Below are 17150 nucleotides of genomic sequence, written 5' to 3' on the forward strand. Positions count from 1 at the left end.
TTTCACTTTTGTTACATTTGCCAAAAACAAATCACAATTATTTCTTCATCTCTGCATTTCATGGACCAAAAAAAAAAAAAAGGTTTAGAAAAGACCTCTTGCCCTTGGCATGTCCTTCAAGAAAGTTAGCAGCTAGTGACAAGAAGCTTCCTCGATTAGCTGTACTCAGCAGGATTCCACCTAGATGCTAGTTTGCTGTGTTGCACTAACAGAATTTTGATTCGTATCTGAATTTATTCTTAAATTGTGTCCCACTCTTTTGATACGTAGTACTTATATAGATATCTGCTATCATGTTCTGCTTGCTTTTCTTGCGAATGTTATGCTCTCTAAAAATTCTGTTTAGGAAAAACAGCCCCCAGATGCTTAGGGCTAGAGGAGAGAGACTTGCCTTTGCTAAGCTATAATCACAGTTATTATACCAATAGCCACTGGAAGATTTTGTTGCTGTTTATGGCCACACAAATCAGTCTCAGGGTGGATTGTTTGGGCTTTGTTTGAATTTGATACTTAACTTTGAACTCTGGGTTTTGAAAATTTCCACTCAGTCTCAGGAATATAACCTTAGGAAATTGGATTCTCAAGAGATGGCAGAAGATAGTGTTGAGCATGCCTTTTAGATAGAAAATAGGATTAAAGAGCTTCATCCTGTTGAAATTATTTACCATTGGAGCCTCTGAATATAAATGTACTCCTAAAAGCAGTGAAGCTTAAGGCATCCATATGAAGGAGAATAAGAAAAGATTTCTATTATTATACATATGAGATACTGAGAAAGAGATGAGAAAAAACTACAAGGAAAACATAAAATGGATGGGGGATAGACATTCTGTTTTAAGTAGAAGAAGATACTGTCAGGGGAAAATTCTATTTTTACTTATAATAATTCTATGCAACACACATAAACCAACCAACTCTTATTCAAAAACCTAATCCTGGTTTAAGAAGTGGGAAAAAGATTTCTGCCTTCTGAATCTGTCCTTGTAGTGAGAAAGAACTGAATTACAACCAAAACTCTTACTGATGGATATGAACTCAGGACACTGGAAGTATAAGAATGCAAGGAACCTTCCTTTGTAGCAGGTGTGACACTGAATACTGTGGATGCAAAAATGAGCATGAAGGAGAAGATAGTCTTTGGCCTGGTGGAGGATAGTGTCTGGTTGAGGAGACAGAATAATTTAATGCATTTATTTAACAAATAATCACAGTACAACATCACAGGTGCCACAGCCAAAGTATGGGCAAACTGCTGTTGGAACAGGTACAAACAGGAATTTCTGAAAAATTTCTGAAAAAAATCTTACATACGTATCTATTCAAAACAATTTGATCTGAAAATAAATCACGTCAACACACAAACACAAAGGTCAGACGACTTGCTTTGTAAGTTTTAGATTAGTTGCAAGTACGAGTATTTCTTTACAATGACAGTCCCAATAATTTAGTTTTTGTGGCTACTTGGGATTCCAGTTTGATTACATCACTGTATGACTCTCTCTCAGGAAACATGGGTCTCATTTTACTTATTTTTGGGTTCCTCCACAGCACCAAACATTGGACCAGCAGTCAATAGAAATTTTGGAGCTAAATTCAATTTGCCTGTGTTATAGGGGAGATGAAGTGGAAAAGAGAGGTTACTCATTGGTAATATTCGAAGCAAAACTGGATAAGGAATAAGAAAAAGGAAAACTGTATATATCCCCTTTATATGGTCATCTGCCAAAACTCTACATTAAAAACACTATTTAGGACTAAAAAGGTGACCTTACAACTTCCATTATTTGAAACAGATTTATTGTATTTTTGGCATAAAATATATATCAGATAACTCTGATATAAGTGATGAATTTGGTATTTGTTCAAGATATTTTCTTCTTTATATAAATAGTGACTAGACTATAAAACATGGATTTATCTAGGATGGTCTGGTCTTAGGTATGAATGAAGACTTTACAGATTTTACTAATCAATTGTTTTTTCCCTTGTAGTGAATGTATGAATTTTCATAACTGCATTTTTTAGCTTTGTTTAATTAGGGTAAAAAAATGCCCTGTGTGAAGCATCAGCCAACAGATAGGGACTTTATTTGGGGTGATTCTCCCGAGGAGCCCTTCTCCCAGAAGACAACTCATTGATAAATTCCAATCAGGACCAACTGAGATTTGGGCTTTTCAAATGATTCTTTGTTCTTCCAGAAGAGCAACTCTTAGGCTAAGGGCTTTCCATGCAAGGAGCTGCCCAAACCGTCATGTACCCACCACCGACTGCATATTGCTTAAAGCCACTAGTAACTGCCCACGAGGATCAGAGCACCTTGTTCTGTCACCAGATAGCATCTCCTGGGGCATGAGTAACATCATGGCCAACTTGGTAAATCTCCACTCTTCAGATGTAGAACCAGCTTATCAAAGTTACAAGAAATGAAAAACAAGAATGATAAGCACACACTTAGGTCCCCCATTATCTAGTGATACTGGCCTCATTTTACTATTTTCCCCCTCTGGGCATAGTGTTTTATACAGCTGGGAAGATAATGTTTATTTCATGAACTCACCCTTTGTAGGCACTTCATGTTGCTAAGTGTAGTGTAAACCATCACCCAACCAGAGTGGGCACCACTGACAATGATCTCCTATGAGTGTATACTGACAGGATTTCAGAATTCTTTTGTTTCTGAATTCTGAAAAAAAACATTTAATGAGCATCTACTGCTCTCGAGTATTCAAAGCACAGGGTACAAAAATACATATATATATTTATACATATATAAATCTACTTTAAAAACCTTTACAATCTACTTGCAGAGACAAAAGATATCTACAAAAATTTAACGAGTACTTGGGGCATATTCAGTAAATACCATAGATTGGACTGTCAGCTCTAGGAGGGCAGGGCATTTTGTCGCTGCTCTATCTTCAGTTTCTAGAACAGTAGCAGGCTCTTATTCAGTACCCATAAAATTTGTTTCTGAATGAATGAGCAACACAGGCAATAGGGCATGAGGGGCTTCAGGGGAAGAGACCTGACAGGATTCAGAATAGAGAGGCCCTCAGTGGCACCATGGAGGAGGGGCCTTTCAAACCCAGTACATAGAGTTTAGGTGGGCTTATTAAATGTAGTATCTTATTTATTCATTGTCTCCTATGTGCCTGGTACTGGGGAGAGGGCCGCGTAAAAAAGCAAATCCTTCACTGATCTAGGATGATCCCGAGAACTTAACTCAGTCTAAAAGTCTACCTGAATACTTCTTATAATTCAAAACATGTATGGAAATGCAAAACTCTAGGTGAAATAATTAAGCAACAGTCACTAGTCTGAAAACAGATGGCGTAGCAGTAGAAAGGGAGAGTGGACCAAGTCCCTTTCTTGTCTGCCATTTCCTTTCCAAACCCGATTCAAAAGTTGTGGGAAGGAGTAGAAATTCAGAGGGACAGAAATGCTCCTGTGTTTGTCACCACACGCAGAAAGGATGCCTTCACTTATGTTGTCCAGCCTGGAGGCTGGCTGCGCATTAGGCGTTAGGCATCAGGCACAGTGGCCTGCTCTCTGCTGTCTGGTTCATGTCGAGTCTCACCACGCTCCCCGTTCTCTCGACCCATTCCTAGCCATCACCCCGAAGTCAATGTAGAACCCCCCCCCCCCACACACACACGTGAGCTGCCTATCTGAATTCCTGGAAAATTGACTTCTGTCTGTTCATCATTTCCCTTGTAAACCTAAAAAGTACCCAGGTGACTATGAGCTTTGGTGAGGAGGGAGCTAACTAGGAGGCCAGGAAAACAGAGACACTGAGAAGAAGTCTGAAACCTCTCTACCACCAGCTCCCCAAGTGGGAAGTCAGATGCAAGGTGCCAGGTCTTTGATGGTAGGAATCTCTCACCATGCTTATTGTTCTAGGCACCTAACAGTGTCATTTAGTGTCTTGGTTGCAGTGATTCAGCACGGAATGTTTTTTCATGTTGCTGGATTCGTGTTTTAGAAAACTCTCAAAGATAAATATAAATATATATATGTATGTATTTTGCTTGCACTGCCTTTGTTGTGTGTCTTTACCTGAGAACACGATGAATTCAGGAAGCCTGTGTGGCACACTGTTCAGACCCTAAACTTCAGATTCCAACACATCATGGTTTAATCCAAGTTCCTCTGTGTACTACCAATGGTTAAACCATCTCTGTTCCCATCTCTATACTGGGGGTTGTCAAAGCACCCCTCATAGCATGGCTGTGGTGATCGGATGGGTCATGCAACGTGTTGCTCATTGTCCCTGAGGCAGTGTGCGTATTAAAAAAAGTAAGCTGTTTTGACTATTCTCTCATTTTCCAGGTTGGGAGTCTTGAGCCTGGCCTCAATCACCTTAGTCTGGCTTTCTTTGTCATTTATCCTAATTATGTAGCCCTAACACCTGAGGACAGGATTTCTCAATCTTGGCACTATTAACATTTTGGACCAGATAACTCCTTGTTGTGTGTGGGCTATCGTGTGTCTTGTAGTATCCTTAGCAACATTCCTGGCCTCCACCCACTAGGTGCCAGTAGCAAACCACACCCCTCTTCCCTACGGTGACAACTAACTCTCTCCAGACATTGACACATGTTCCCTGGAGGACAAAAGAACCACTAGTGTTAGAGTCATTCTCGACTCCTCTCTTTTTTCCACACTCTTCCACCTAATTTATCAATAAACCCTGTTAGCTTTACTCGGAAAATGAACTTTCCTTGCTCAGTCCATCGTTACTGCCTTGATGCACGCCACCGACATCTCTCCTGGGCATTACCACCTCAGTTTCCGGCTGGTCTCCTCAACCCCCAGCCCCCACTCCCACCCTCGCTCTGTCCCAGCCACACTGGCCTCCCGGCTGCCCCCTTACATGAGGCAGGAAAGCTTCCTATCTTTGTAGTGGCTTCCTTCCCTGGGGACCCCTCTTCTTCCTGTGATGTCACGCTGTATGCTCTCACCGTCAGGACTCTGCTCGTACATTCCCTGGGGGGTCAAGTCTTCCCAATCCACCCCTATGTCCGGCAACTCTGACACATCCTATCCCCCTAATCTCTGCTTTATTTTTCTCCAGAGCACTTTTCTCCATCTACTATAGCATATTTTATTCCTTTTGCTGGTCTTTCTTCACTGTACCATCAACTCCATAAGGGTAAGATTTTTTGCATATTGAGTTACTGATTGTGTTCCCCAATAGCAGAAGAGTGCCTGGCTCATAGGGACCATTCAAATATTTGTCAAATGAATGAATATACTTATTATCATCATTTAAAAAAAATTTGATTGTGGTAAAACAGGCAACATAAAATTTACCATCTTAGGCATTTTTAGGTATACAGTACAGTAGTATTAAGTGCAATGTTACGCAGCCATCTCCAGAACTCTTGATTTTGCAAAACTGGAACTCTGTCCCCATTAACAACAACTCCACAATGCGCCATTCCCCTCTCTTCTCGGCTCCTAGACATCATTCTATTTTCTTCATGAAATTTGATCACTCTAGCTACCTCATTATACGTGGAGTCAAATAGTATTTTTCTTTTTGTAACTGGCTTATTTTACCTAACATAACTTCCCCTAAGGTTCAGCTATGTGTCAGAATTTCATTCCAAGCCTCAATAATATTCTACTCTACGTATATACCACATTTAAAAAAAATCCATTCATCTGCTAGTGGACAGAAGTGAATTCCTGGATCCCATGGTAATTCTATTTTTAATCTTTTGAGGGACAGCCACATTGTTGTCCACATGGCTCCACCATTTTACATTCCTACCACAGTGTGCAGGAGTTCTAATTTGCCACGCCCTCACCAACACTTGGCTTTTTTTTTTTTTTTTTGACAGCCGTCATCCTCCTGGGTGTAAGCTGGTATCTCGCTGTGAGTGTGATTAGCATTTCTCCAATGGTTAGTAATGTCGAGCATCTTTAATGTGTATAACCACTGTTTTTAACATCTAGGCCCTGCTCCTTGGCATACCCAAGGTCATGTAAACCTCCATTGCTCTCACCTGCTGCCTGCTCTACCCTCTGTGTCTTGTGCCTTTCATTTCTGTACTGGGGGTTGTCAAAGCACCCCTCATAGCATGGCTGTGATGATCGGATGGGTCATGCAACGTGTTGCTCATTGTCCCTGAGGCAGTGTGCATATTTATCTCCCGACTAGTCTTTGTTCGGCAGGGTTTGCTAGTTAGTGAGGAAGGAGCCCACCCTTTCTCACTTGAGAACACACTAGAAACCTGTGAAGTCGAGTCCTTTTTTGTCCTTCTCTCACAGACATCAATCTTTATGCTTCTACAGGCAATTACCTCACAGCAAAGTTCTAAGAGTAAACAATTACATGTTCAAATTAAGAGGTTCATTGGTGAGACTTTTGGAAGCTCTCTGAGTGGATGACTCACTCAGCTGACTCATTTCTACAGTCTCAGTAGAACACTTGTCAGTCAGATGTTTAATCTGAGAACAGGCTTTCTTTCCCCTCTTTCCATTTTTCCTTTTTGACCTTGTGACATCTCATCTTAAAGAGTTATTTGCAGTCACTGACTTAGTTTAAGTATATGTTTGTACATATTATCCATATTAATTAGTCAAGTTCTCTTCACTAAAACCTGGAGCATGTTTATGTGTGCTCACTAGACACCAAGCATAGGTAAAGAATAAAGGAGTCTCATATCCTCACGTTAATTTCTTTTTCCATTTAGCACTGATGACTTTCCTCTAAAGAACTCCAAAATGTCTCCTCCAAAAAATATTAATTTGTACAGATAGAATTCTGGACTTATCTGCCTTTGGGAGCTCATTCCAGTCAACATTTGCTCTTTCTTCACTATGGCCTGTCTTGCAACAGTGATCAGAGGGGGATTATATCGTCCCACGGCAATATAAATTCGCACATCTCCTGAGCTTCAAGGACACCAGGGAACTGACTGCCCAGAAAGTAGATGGTATAGTAATCCTTCCTTTCTTTACTGTCTTCCTGTTTTTCCTAACTTCTGCTTCAATTCCTCCTTTGGTTTCTCCACATGCTGCGGCTTTCCATTCTACCTGCTCAATCTCTTTCACGAGTTCCTCTCCTTCTCTTTAGCCTTTAAACATAGGTACTCCTCAAGTCTCTTTGCTCAGTCTCCTGCTTATTCTCTTTCATGTGTGCCCCATTCATTTCAAATAGCCATTTCCACCTCTTTGCGTGAGACCCAAATCCACACCACTGACCTAGCCTTTCCTGACTTGCAGACTGGACTCCCCAGGCGTCTTGTCCAACCACATCTCCCTAAACCCAGTCCTCCCTGCCATACCTCCTTTTTGCTTTGTGACTTAAACATCCTACAATGCTCAGTTTGCAAAATGTGAATAGCTTCTCTACTTTCATTTCCACTGTGAACAATAAGTAGATAGTACTTCAAGCACCCGAAGCAGAGAAAGATTAGGCTTCAGGCACTCAGGGAGGATGCCAAGGAAGAAGTGGCTTTTGAGATGGCCTTTCAGGAATGTGGAGAAAATGAGGTCAGTTAGAGGTGAAGGGTAAGGGAGTCTTCAGACAGAGGATGGAAAATGCAAAGAGGCCGTGTTTCAAGGGGAGACTTAGCTGAACTGGCTAGAACAGATTGCAGAGGGGAAGAGGAATTTAAAATAGAAATCATGACAATGAGGAGTTGGATGGAAATGAGAAGTCTGAGAACCCAAAAAAGATTTCCTAGTAAGAATAGCATCATGTGAACTTAGAGTTAGATAAAGTCTTTTTTATTGTAATTTGTGTTTTACCTTCCCTGGGAAACTTTTAATCCCTGGGCACATGTTGGCGCGTCCTCTCTCTCTCCCTCTCTCTCTCTCTCTCTCTCCGATTCTTTCCTATATGCCCCAGCATGTTACCCAGGACATTATAACCCAGTAAATGTTTGATAAATGGATTATTAAGATAGTGCAAGGATGAAGGTACAGTGACTACAGACAAATTACCACAAAAATAAAGGTTCAATTTTGCACTTGAACTTCTTACACTTTGAGGCTTGCCCACTGTCTGCCCCCTCTCTTACCTATCCACCCCCCCTCCCTGGGCTAACTGGTCCTGTTTACATGTAGTCTGTCAGATATGACACGTGTAAAAGAGTAAGTCCTCACAAACCCCCTTGTGGGAATCAGAAGGACATGGACACCAGCTCCAAAGTACACTGCAAAGAGAGTTTTAAGAGAAGAAGGCCTTGAATTATATGGAAACACAGTGCAAAGACCAACTAGCTACCTGGCCCAGCACCTGAGCCAGAGACCATTTATTCCAAAAAGATCTTCTATGTGCCTGCCACCTAGCTGCAGGTATCCTGTGTGGGACGCACACTAAGAACCCCCGTTCCTAAGGACTCTTAGTCTAATTAATAGTAAATACTCTCATTTAGTGAGCCACGGCCATCATCCCGAGGATGCTCTCATAAAGTCTTTATACAAAGAAATGATACACAGAAGATAGATAACTTGCCCAATTGGGGTTGGTGTTCATTCCAAAGCTCATGCTCTGCTTACTCCACAGTGCCCTTAAGGAATACTCGACAGAAACATGTCCAAACTGTTATGAGAACTTAGCAGTGGGGCTAGCTAGAAGAGACTTAGGGCAGTCTTCCTGGAAAAGATGGCATAGAACAGCAACAGGATGGCTGTTATCTGTTATTTCCTCGAATGAAAAACATTTTAATATCAAAATCTAGTGTTTTTCACCAAGCCCACTATGTGCTCAAAGGAGCCCAGAGGTGCAATTTTACTGTTTTGCTTTATTTGGGTATCCAAGGTTGGGTGTAGAAGTGATTTAGGGGTGACAGTTCCAGAAGAATTCATTTGCCCCCAACAGAAGTCTGACGCATGAGGGCTTTTCTCTCCTATTCTAATGCAATAACAAAAATGCTTGGGGCTGAAACTTCACTACCTATTGTTACAGAAAACAAAGCTAGGGTACTAAGGAAGATAGGCTCATCTTTTCTTCTCATCCAGACATTGCTCAACTGATATAAATCAGTTTATTTGCACTGGGTTTGAGACCAGACATTTGAGCCTTATGTGTATAAAAGGCAAGTCACAATATCCCTACCCTGAATAATTCATGGTGTTTGTAACGGCTCTTTTAAGCCTTTCTGTTAAACTTGAAGATTAACTTTTCCGTTTTTTTCTTCCTTAATCAAAGCTTATTTCGATTCGACTTTGAACAATTCCTCAAGCTGGACTATTCAACTATTTGATTTAGTATTTTCGGGACATGGAAGCAGGTTGCTGCTGGTTCTTAGGCCTGCTATATTATTCAACGCCTTCGTAAATGATGAATAGGTTCAAAGCCTAGAAGGCTATTTTCTAATTTCTCAAGGGTCTCTTTACCACCTCATTTTCTTTTCATCAAATGTTATTTACTGAGTAACTCCAATCAACTGCTTGGGTATTGTAGCTTGCTGTGATCCTACAGATAATAAATGTCAGTAAGGGGAGGGTAAGAGATCCGAGTCTCGAATTTAATAATATTGTTTGTTTGAAATTGGCTTCACTTTCATCACACTGAGTCTCAGAGGGGGCAAGGCCTTTATTCGGCCATCTTGATAAGATCCCTGGGGTCCCTGTTGGTGTCTCTAGGATTTGCCATGTGGCAAGAGAAGAAAAGATTTCAAAGATCTGAGAAACAAAGCAATCTATTATTTGTCTTGAAAATCATATTATATTCTATATTTTACAGGCACGGTAGGCATATTAACGTACAGTGTATCAAAGGCAGGGGAACAAAGGTGTTAAATTAATATGTCACATGGAGACTAGCAAAAAAGAATCATTTCTCCTCAGAAGGTAGGAAGATTAAAGTAGGAAGTCACAGAGGGCAAATACATGGAAGGCGGTCACAGTAGCCCCTTCTCCACGACAATAACCACTGCACTCAAACCCAGTACTTCATGCTGAGTTCAGATGTAGCTCTGAATCCTTCTCAACACAGTCTGGCAAGAAGCCACTGCTCATTCTGAGCTGCCATGCCAGAGGAAATTTTAGCCAGTCCTGTTTTCTTAGGTAAGTTCTGTCCAAATGCAGGGTCAGTTATAGGCCAATCCAATAGGCTGCCTTAGAGATATTCCCTATTAAATACCGTATGAAAATAACCTAACAAAATGGTGGTAGTGGTGGTGTGTGTGTGTGTGGGGGGGTCTAGATCATTATTTCAGCATCAGTAGTATGCGTGGGCTCCTGCTACTGTGAGTTTTTCATGACAGCTTAGTGCCAGTATTTTTATCTCATTACTAGCTAGTTTTCCACATTGTCGACTGGTTTACTTGATTAATAGCTATTTTACCTCATTAACAACAGGCTCCTATCTGCTTCGAAGCTTTTGGCCAAGATCTCTGTATTTGCTCTCCTGATTTTTGGCAGGGATGTCCTTGACCTTTACTCCCCAGGGCTTCCAAATTTTAACCCCTAATTTCTATCTCAATTTTTTTGTATCTGAAAATGAAAAGAGTAATTTCTATTACTGAAATTATCTATACTACTGAATTTCTATACTGAAATTATCTAATTTCTATCTCAATTTTTTTGTATCTGAAAATGAAAAGAGTAATTTCTATTACTGGAATTATCTATACTGCTGAATTTCTATTACTGAAATTATCTAAACTACTGAACTGCAGGCAAACAAGAGATACTACATTTTACTCTTTTATGCTCTAAAACAAAACAAAAAAAAAGCAGGTGTTTTTCTATTCTGTTGAGCTCTAAGTCTGATAGTTCCTCATCCACGTGTTTATTTCTCCAACTGTGACTTTAAGCATGACATTTCATGACAGTTATATATAATCTTATGTGAAATATTAGTCACTTCACTTCCATTAAGTCTTGTCCTCATAAAAAGGTTTCTAGCTCTTTGACAGTTGAGAGAAGGGCTAGACAGTATCCCTATCTTCCTTCTGACTTTGTGGTTTTTGGAATGTCTGAAAGCCAATTGAGAGAAGACTACAACTCATTTCAAGCTAGTGCTAGAAGATATTTTATTATTCAAGTGAATAATATCAGATGTCAACTTCACTCAAAGAGGGGTGAAACAGAGACAGACGTACATACTACCTTCAGGGCTATGGGCTTCTTCTATTTGCCCCCTGCTAATGAAGGAGTACACCAGTTTGTCAGCTGTCAACTTGGCCACACTACCAGCCTTCAAAGATCTCCCCTATTTTGTAGAGGAGATGTCAGGGGCTACACCCTGAATCCCCATCCTTATATCATTCTGGATCAGAGTAGACCCTCAAGAAGCACATGTATAAGATCTGGAAGATGAAAGAAATGGAGAAGACTTGATTCCACGAGGCAGCTGTAGCCAGACATGTGGTCAGAGATGTTTTGCAGCAGCTTCCCAGTGAGCTCATACAAAAACCACATTTCATTCCTCCAGAGGGAGCTGGTAGGAAATTCCCAGAGATGTGAGAATTCCAAGAGAGTCTAGGAGCTCTATGGGACCACCTGCTTCAGAGCTCTTGCCTGAGATCTGTATGGGCTGTCCCCAATCTTTACTTCACCAGAACTTCTGACATTTGAATAAGCTCCCAACTCCTATCTTAAATTCATCACAGCTGAAACAGAGGGTAGCACCTCTGTCCCTGTCTGAACCCTTCTTGATATAATAAGCACATGAATAAATGAAATGAATGCCTAGAGTATGTATTAGATAGTTCATCACACTATGAGAGCAATTAAAACACAAACATTTCCTGCTGACCAAATGCTTGCATTTCACATATTTCTCATTCTCCCTTGTAGTTGGTTGAGACCATGTGACTAATCCTGGCCATGAGGCTTATCTGTAAGCAGAGAGTATGGATTATTCCAGGGCCAAGGCATTCAAGAGTTTCTTGTGCTACCTGGACACTCAATTACCCTTCCACAGAGCTCCTACGTTACGATGGCATGGCTATGTAATGGTAGCACTCCCAGGAGCCCGGGTCTCTGAATGCAGAGCTGTCTTGTTGAGCTATACTCAACATGTAACACGACCAAGGAGTAAACCTTTGTTGTGTGAAAATGACTGAGATTCTAGTCAAATTTGTTACTGCACCTGACCCAAGCCTAGCCTATTTCACAGGCATAAAACCTATTTTTTAAGGTATGATAGAGCCTATTCCCTAATTTCAAAACCACAAACACATCTTCTAATGAAATGTACGATATTATAATTTTAAAAAATCCTGTTGACCTTGTCAAATTCACACAAAGTTAAAGAAAAGTAAAAACGAAATGAGAAGCGCTGGGTACAGATACATTCACTGACACATACATATATGTAAAGCTCTCACTTAATTTTTAAGAACTACAAAGTAAGTAATTGGATAATTGGATAATTTTTATATTATAAAAATGTATTTCACAATTAAAGTATTATTTCCAAGCAAAATATTCTCCTTTACTAGTAAGAACTATGCAGACCGAAATAAGGTATCACTCTAAAGTTATGAGATTGTCAGTTAAATGATCTACTTTAAAAGATAATACCTCAAGTTTGTTCAAGTATAGGAAAACTTGTTCACCCAAAGTTCTAAAGTGGCAGTATAAACATGTTTTTGGAAAATAATTTGGTAAAAAAAAAAAAAGTGATATAAACATGGCCCTACTCTTTGCCCTAATAATTCCATTCTGATGAATAATTGAAAAATGGAGGAAAGCCATACATATGAACAAGACTGTTGCCAACATTATATTACAATAATGTAAAAATCAAAATAACAATGGACATATTTAGAAAACTGTGGTGTGTTAACATGATACAACATTATATACTATTAAAAAGCAAATATGAAGCAGATTCTCATACTTAAGCATGCATCAGAGTCACACATTGCTGGGCCCCATCCCCAGTTTTGGATTAAGTAGGTCTGGCGTAAAAGCTGAGAACTTGCATTTCCAACAAATACTCAGGTGAAGCTGGTCCAAGGACCACACTCTGAGGACTCCCAAGGAAAGGACTGCCAAGTATAAGCAATCATTCTCATATACTGTTAAGCCTCAGCAATGCAAAAAGACCTTTTAGTGAAATAGTGATTAAGAGCACAAGATGAGAAATTGGCCACCCTCAATGGAATTCCAGCGCTGACAGTAGGTGCTATGTGGACCTAAGGTCCTGGTCCTACAAACTCCTCAAGGCATTCTAAAAATGCTTTGAGAAGAAAAGGACTAGAGAAATACACAGAGCAAACTGCAAGATAGAAATTATTACTTAAGCATCTAAAAAAAAAAAAACCACAAAACACTGGGCTTGTCAATCAATCGAAAGTCAACTCTTAATTATCTATAGACTTATTTAAAGATGTGTGTGCATTGAACTATATTTGCTATGTGCAGAGAGCGGCCTCTAGAAGTAAGGAAACTGGGTTTTTTGTTAATATATATGCGCCAATCCCAACCAAACATTTATCAAAGACAAAAGAAGAGTCCTGTGTTGCCTTCATCCCGCTGCCATCCACTCACCCCATCTCCCACCTAATGGTGTTGGTTATACTTTGTTTCATGTAGAATCTACTCTCCCCACAAGAGCCACAGCAGATTAAATCAGATGTATCCCCAATTAAAACTCTCCAATGGCTTCCTACAGAAATTCGAAGAAAAGAAAAAAAATCCAAACTCTGTAAGTACAATGACCACACACTGTGGTTTGCTTGGGTCGGACTGGGTTTTAGCCTGCTGTCTCACATCAGCTGTCAACAACAACCCCTTCAGTCGAAAGTGTTCTTGTATGGACAGGAAGGATAAGGTTGCTGCCAGATTGAATATAAAAATACCAAATATTGCATGAGACATACTTACACTAAAATTTTTTCATCCTTTATCTGAAATTCAAGTTTAACAGTTTCTTCTATTTTTATTTGATAAAACTGACACCCCTATTGGGCCCAAGCAGGAGCCCTGAGGGTTATGCCCCCTTCTACTACTCTGTCGTCACTGCTCCTTCTCCTCCGTGCCCCAGCCACACTGGTCTTTCTATGCCTTGAACATCTGCACTCACTCCCTCCTCTGGACCCTGCATCTGCCCTGTGACCTTCCTGTATCGCTTGCCTTCTTATGTTCACAGACTCCTGATCAACCAGGTTTCAGCACATGTTAGTTCGTTCAGAAAGACCTTCCAGATCACCCAAGGGAAAGAAGCTCCATACCTTTTTCCCTCTCCTATCACTACAGAAAACAAGAGCATTTGTTTTCACAGCTCTCTCTCTCCCTCCCCATTGGGATAGATTATTCCATGAGATCAGGGGACCTCTTCTTTCTGGATGGGGTGGCGTATACATGCCTAGACCAAATGCTTGCCATGGAGTAGATAAGAAGAATTGTTCTATGTTAAATGGACAAATACATGTGCATCAAAGTGTGCTGTCTTGAGTTTCTTGGCATAAGAGCACACGCATTACTTTTTCCTCTACAAAGAGGGTCGCATATCTTTAGAAAGACCTAAGATGAAGCTGAGCTATTTCCAAATGTGCAATGGTAGCGTATATGGTAATGGTTTCATAAAGTATGTTAATCAAGGAACCACAAAAATCATTTAATCTAGAAGGTTTCCTCACCACCATCAAATACTGATTATATTTACATAGAAATTGACTCATTATCATGCAGCTGATAAACATTGCTGAAGGGAGAGCCTGCAGAAGTGTATTTGCCAGAGAATCTCCAATTCCTACTGCTGACAGGAAATAATCATTTTAAAGATTGCCATACAAAAAAGGCACATTCCAGTGTCATCACATTTCTTCTCCCTAATAGAAGCAAAGATTAATAAAGTTAATAAAAAAATAAAGCTACCACATTAAAAAAATGTTAAGGTACAGAAATGCATGATGATAGATGTGATGTCTAAAGTAAGGATCTTAAATGACTATTTCAAGTTCTAAAAAGCTGTGTAGGGTGTCAAGCTGTTAAAAACATTGAAAACATCGGGGAATAATGATGAGATCCCGTGCATCATTTTGATGGATGCGTATGTATGAGACCATCCTCTAATTGTGTATTTTGTAAATAGACACAGACATGCACACGCTCAAAGTAAAATTTTGCTTTCCATTTAAATTTAAACAAAAGGAATGAAATGTACATTTAAATATTTGAGCTGTATATTCTCCATGTACTTAAAATAAACATCCTCCTTACTGATGCTGCAGATAATTTTCATGAGGCACAGACAGCCCCATGTGAACCTGGGTTCTGTCTTGACCTGCAGCTGAAACTAGCACTAAGGCTATCCCACACGCTGCTCTCCCTGCCCTGTTCCACACTTGGGGTTCAGACCCTTTGGTTACAGGGCTGCAATGTAGCATACCAGGTAAGGTGGGCTCTGCCCTGATCTCAGGAGAGGAGCAAGTTCTACAGCCCTCTCTTGGTCTAGAGGATGTTTTGTGTTGAGGGCCTAATTTCTATAATGCAAAAATTTAAGAGTATTATCGGATAAGATTTTTTTTAAAGAGTTCAGCGAGATCAATATAGTGATTAATTTTTCTTTCTTCTGATTTGCCTCTCAGTTTCACTCAGATACCTGTAATACCTAAAATGATAAGGCTAGCAGTGGTTTGCTAATTGGAAGTAATTAACTGGTGATTTTATACAGAGGATTTCCACAAACTTTGCCTTTGGTTACATCAAAAACTGCAGTGATAAAAGGCCCCATAAAATGTGAATAGGAATTAAAAATTGTTCAGAGGCAAGCCAGGAAAAACATTCTGCGATGGAATGCATTGTTCTTCTACTTCAGTTTCCACTCTGGGATAATTACTTGTTAATTTAAAAAGACCCCTAGATTGAATACAGGGTTCAGCATCTGAGGATTTCAGATGGCCTTCATTTGACTCTGGGTAATGGAATATATTTTTATTTACTGCCTAATCAAGGCAAACCTCTAGCTGACATTGTTGGCAAAGACTGCTCACACTTTTAAAGCAGAGATTGTGTCCTATTTATTTTTATTCTCAAGCTACTCAATAATGTAGTTAAGTTCAATTCAAGGAAAATATTCTGCTTGTTCTCACATGTGGCAGAGACGGCTCTGTCATCGTTCATCTGAACTCTACTTCATCTGACTGGGGACTGGGGCACAAGGTAGAGTGAATTAGGCAGAAATGAGGAAAAACTAAGCAGGAGCGTTGGCAGATGCAATCAAGAAACTATTTTGAAATTTTGTCAAAATTCAAACCTCATATCTGGAGATGTATTTGAGCCCAGGATGGTTTAGTTATATAAGAACTTGCTCTATAAGGCACCTGGGTGGCTCAGTAGTTAAGTGTCTGCCTTCGGCTTATGTCATGATCCCGGGGTCCTGGGATTGAGCCCCCTGCTCGGCGGGAAGCCTACTTCTCCCTCTCTCACTCCCCCTGCTTGTGTTCCCTCTCTTGCTGTCTCTGTCGAATAGATAAAAATAAAATCTTAAAAAAAAAAAAAAAAGACTTGCTGTAAAAGAATGCAGTACTGTGCATAAAGGTAAACTATATTATCAAGAGCATTTTTCCAAAATGACTAAGTATGTATTACAGTCTTGTTTTAATACTAAATAATCATTTTTGGCCATTTTTATATGTCAAGTCAAAATTTAGCGTGTATTTGTCCAGACTTCATTCATTACTATAATTAAAATAACAAAAGACACTTAATTAGTAGAAGCATTTCGTTTTGCTTGTTTTCACTCAAGACTTACACAAAGTCCAATTTAATGAAACACTGCAGAGCTTACAAAAACAACATTCTTTCCAAATTTGAGATACAGCTGACATATAATACTGCACAAGTTTAAAGTGTACCATGTGTTGATTTGATATACTTCTATTGAGAGAGAGAGAGAGTGTGAGTGTGTGTGTGCACACTTGGGTGGTGGAGAGGGGCAGCTGGAGAGGGAGAGAGATACACTTAAGCAGGCTCCACACCCAGTGTGGAGCCCCACCCAGGGCTCAATCCCATGATCCTGAGTCAGATGCTTAACTGACTGAACCACCCAGGTGCCCCTGGTTTGATAGACTTCTATATTACAAAATGATTACCGACAAAGCCTTACCTAACATGTCAGGTAACTACCATTTTCTTGTTTTTTTTTTTTTTAAAGATTTTATTTATTTATTTGAGAGAGAGAGAGAATGAGAGATAGAAAGCACGAGAGGGAAGAAGGTCAGAGGGAGAAG

This window comes from Callorhinus ursinus, unplaced genomic scaffold (genome assembly GCF_003265705.2).
Source record: "Callorhinus ursinus isolate GAN/ISIS: 27379988/994484 unplaced genomic scaffold, GSC_fseal_2.0 scaffold15, whole genome shotgun sequence".
Lineage (NCBI taxonomy): Eukaryota > Metazoa > Chordata > Mammalia > Carnivora > Otariidae > Callorhinus > Callorhinus ursinus.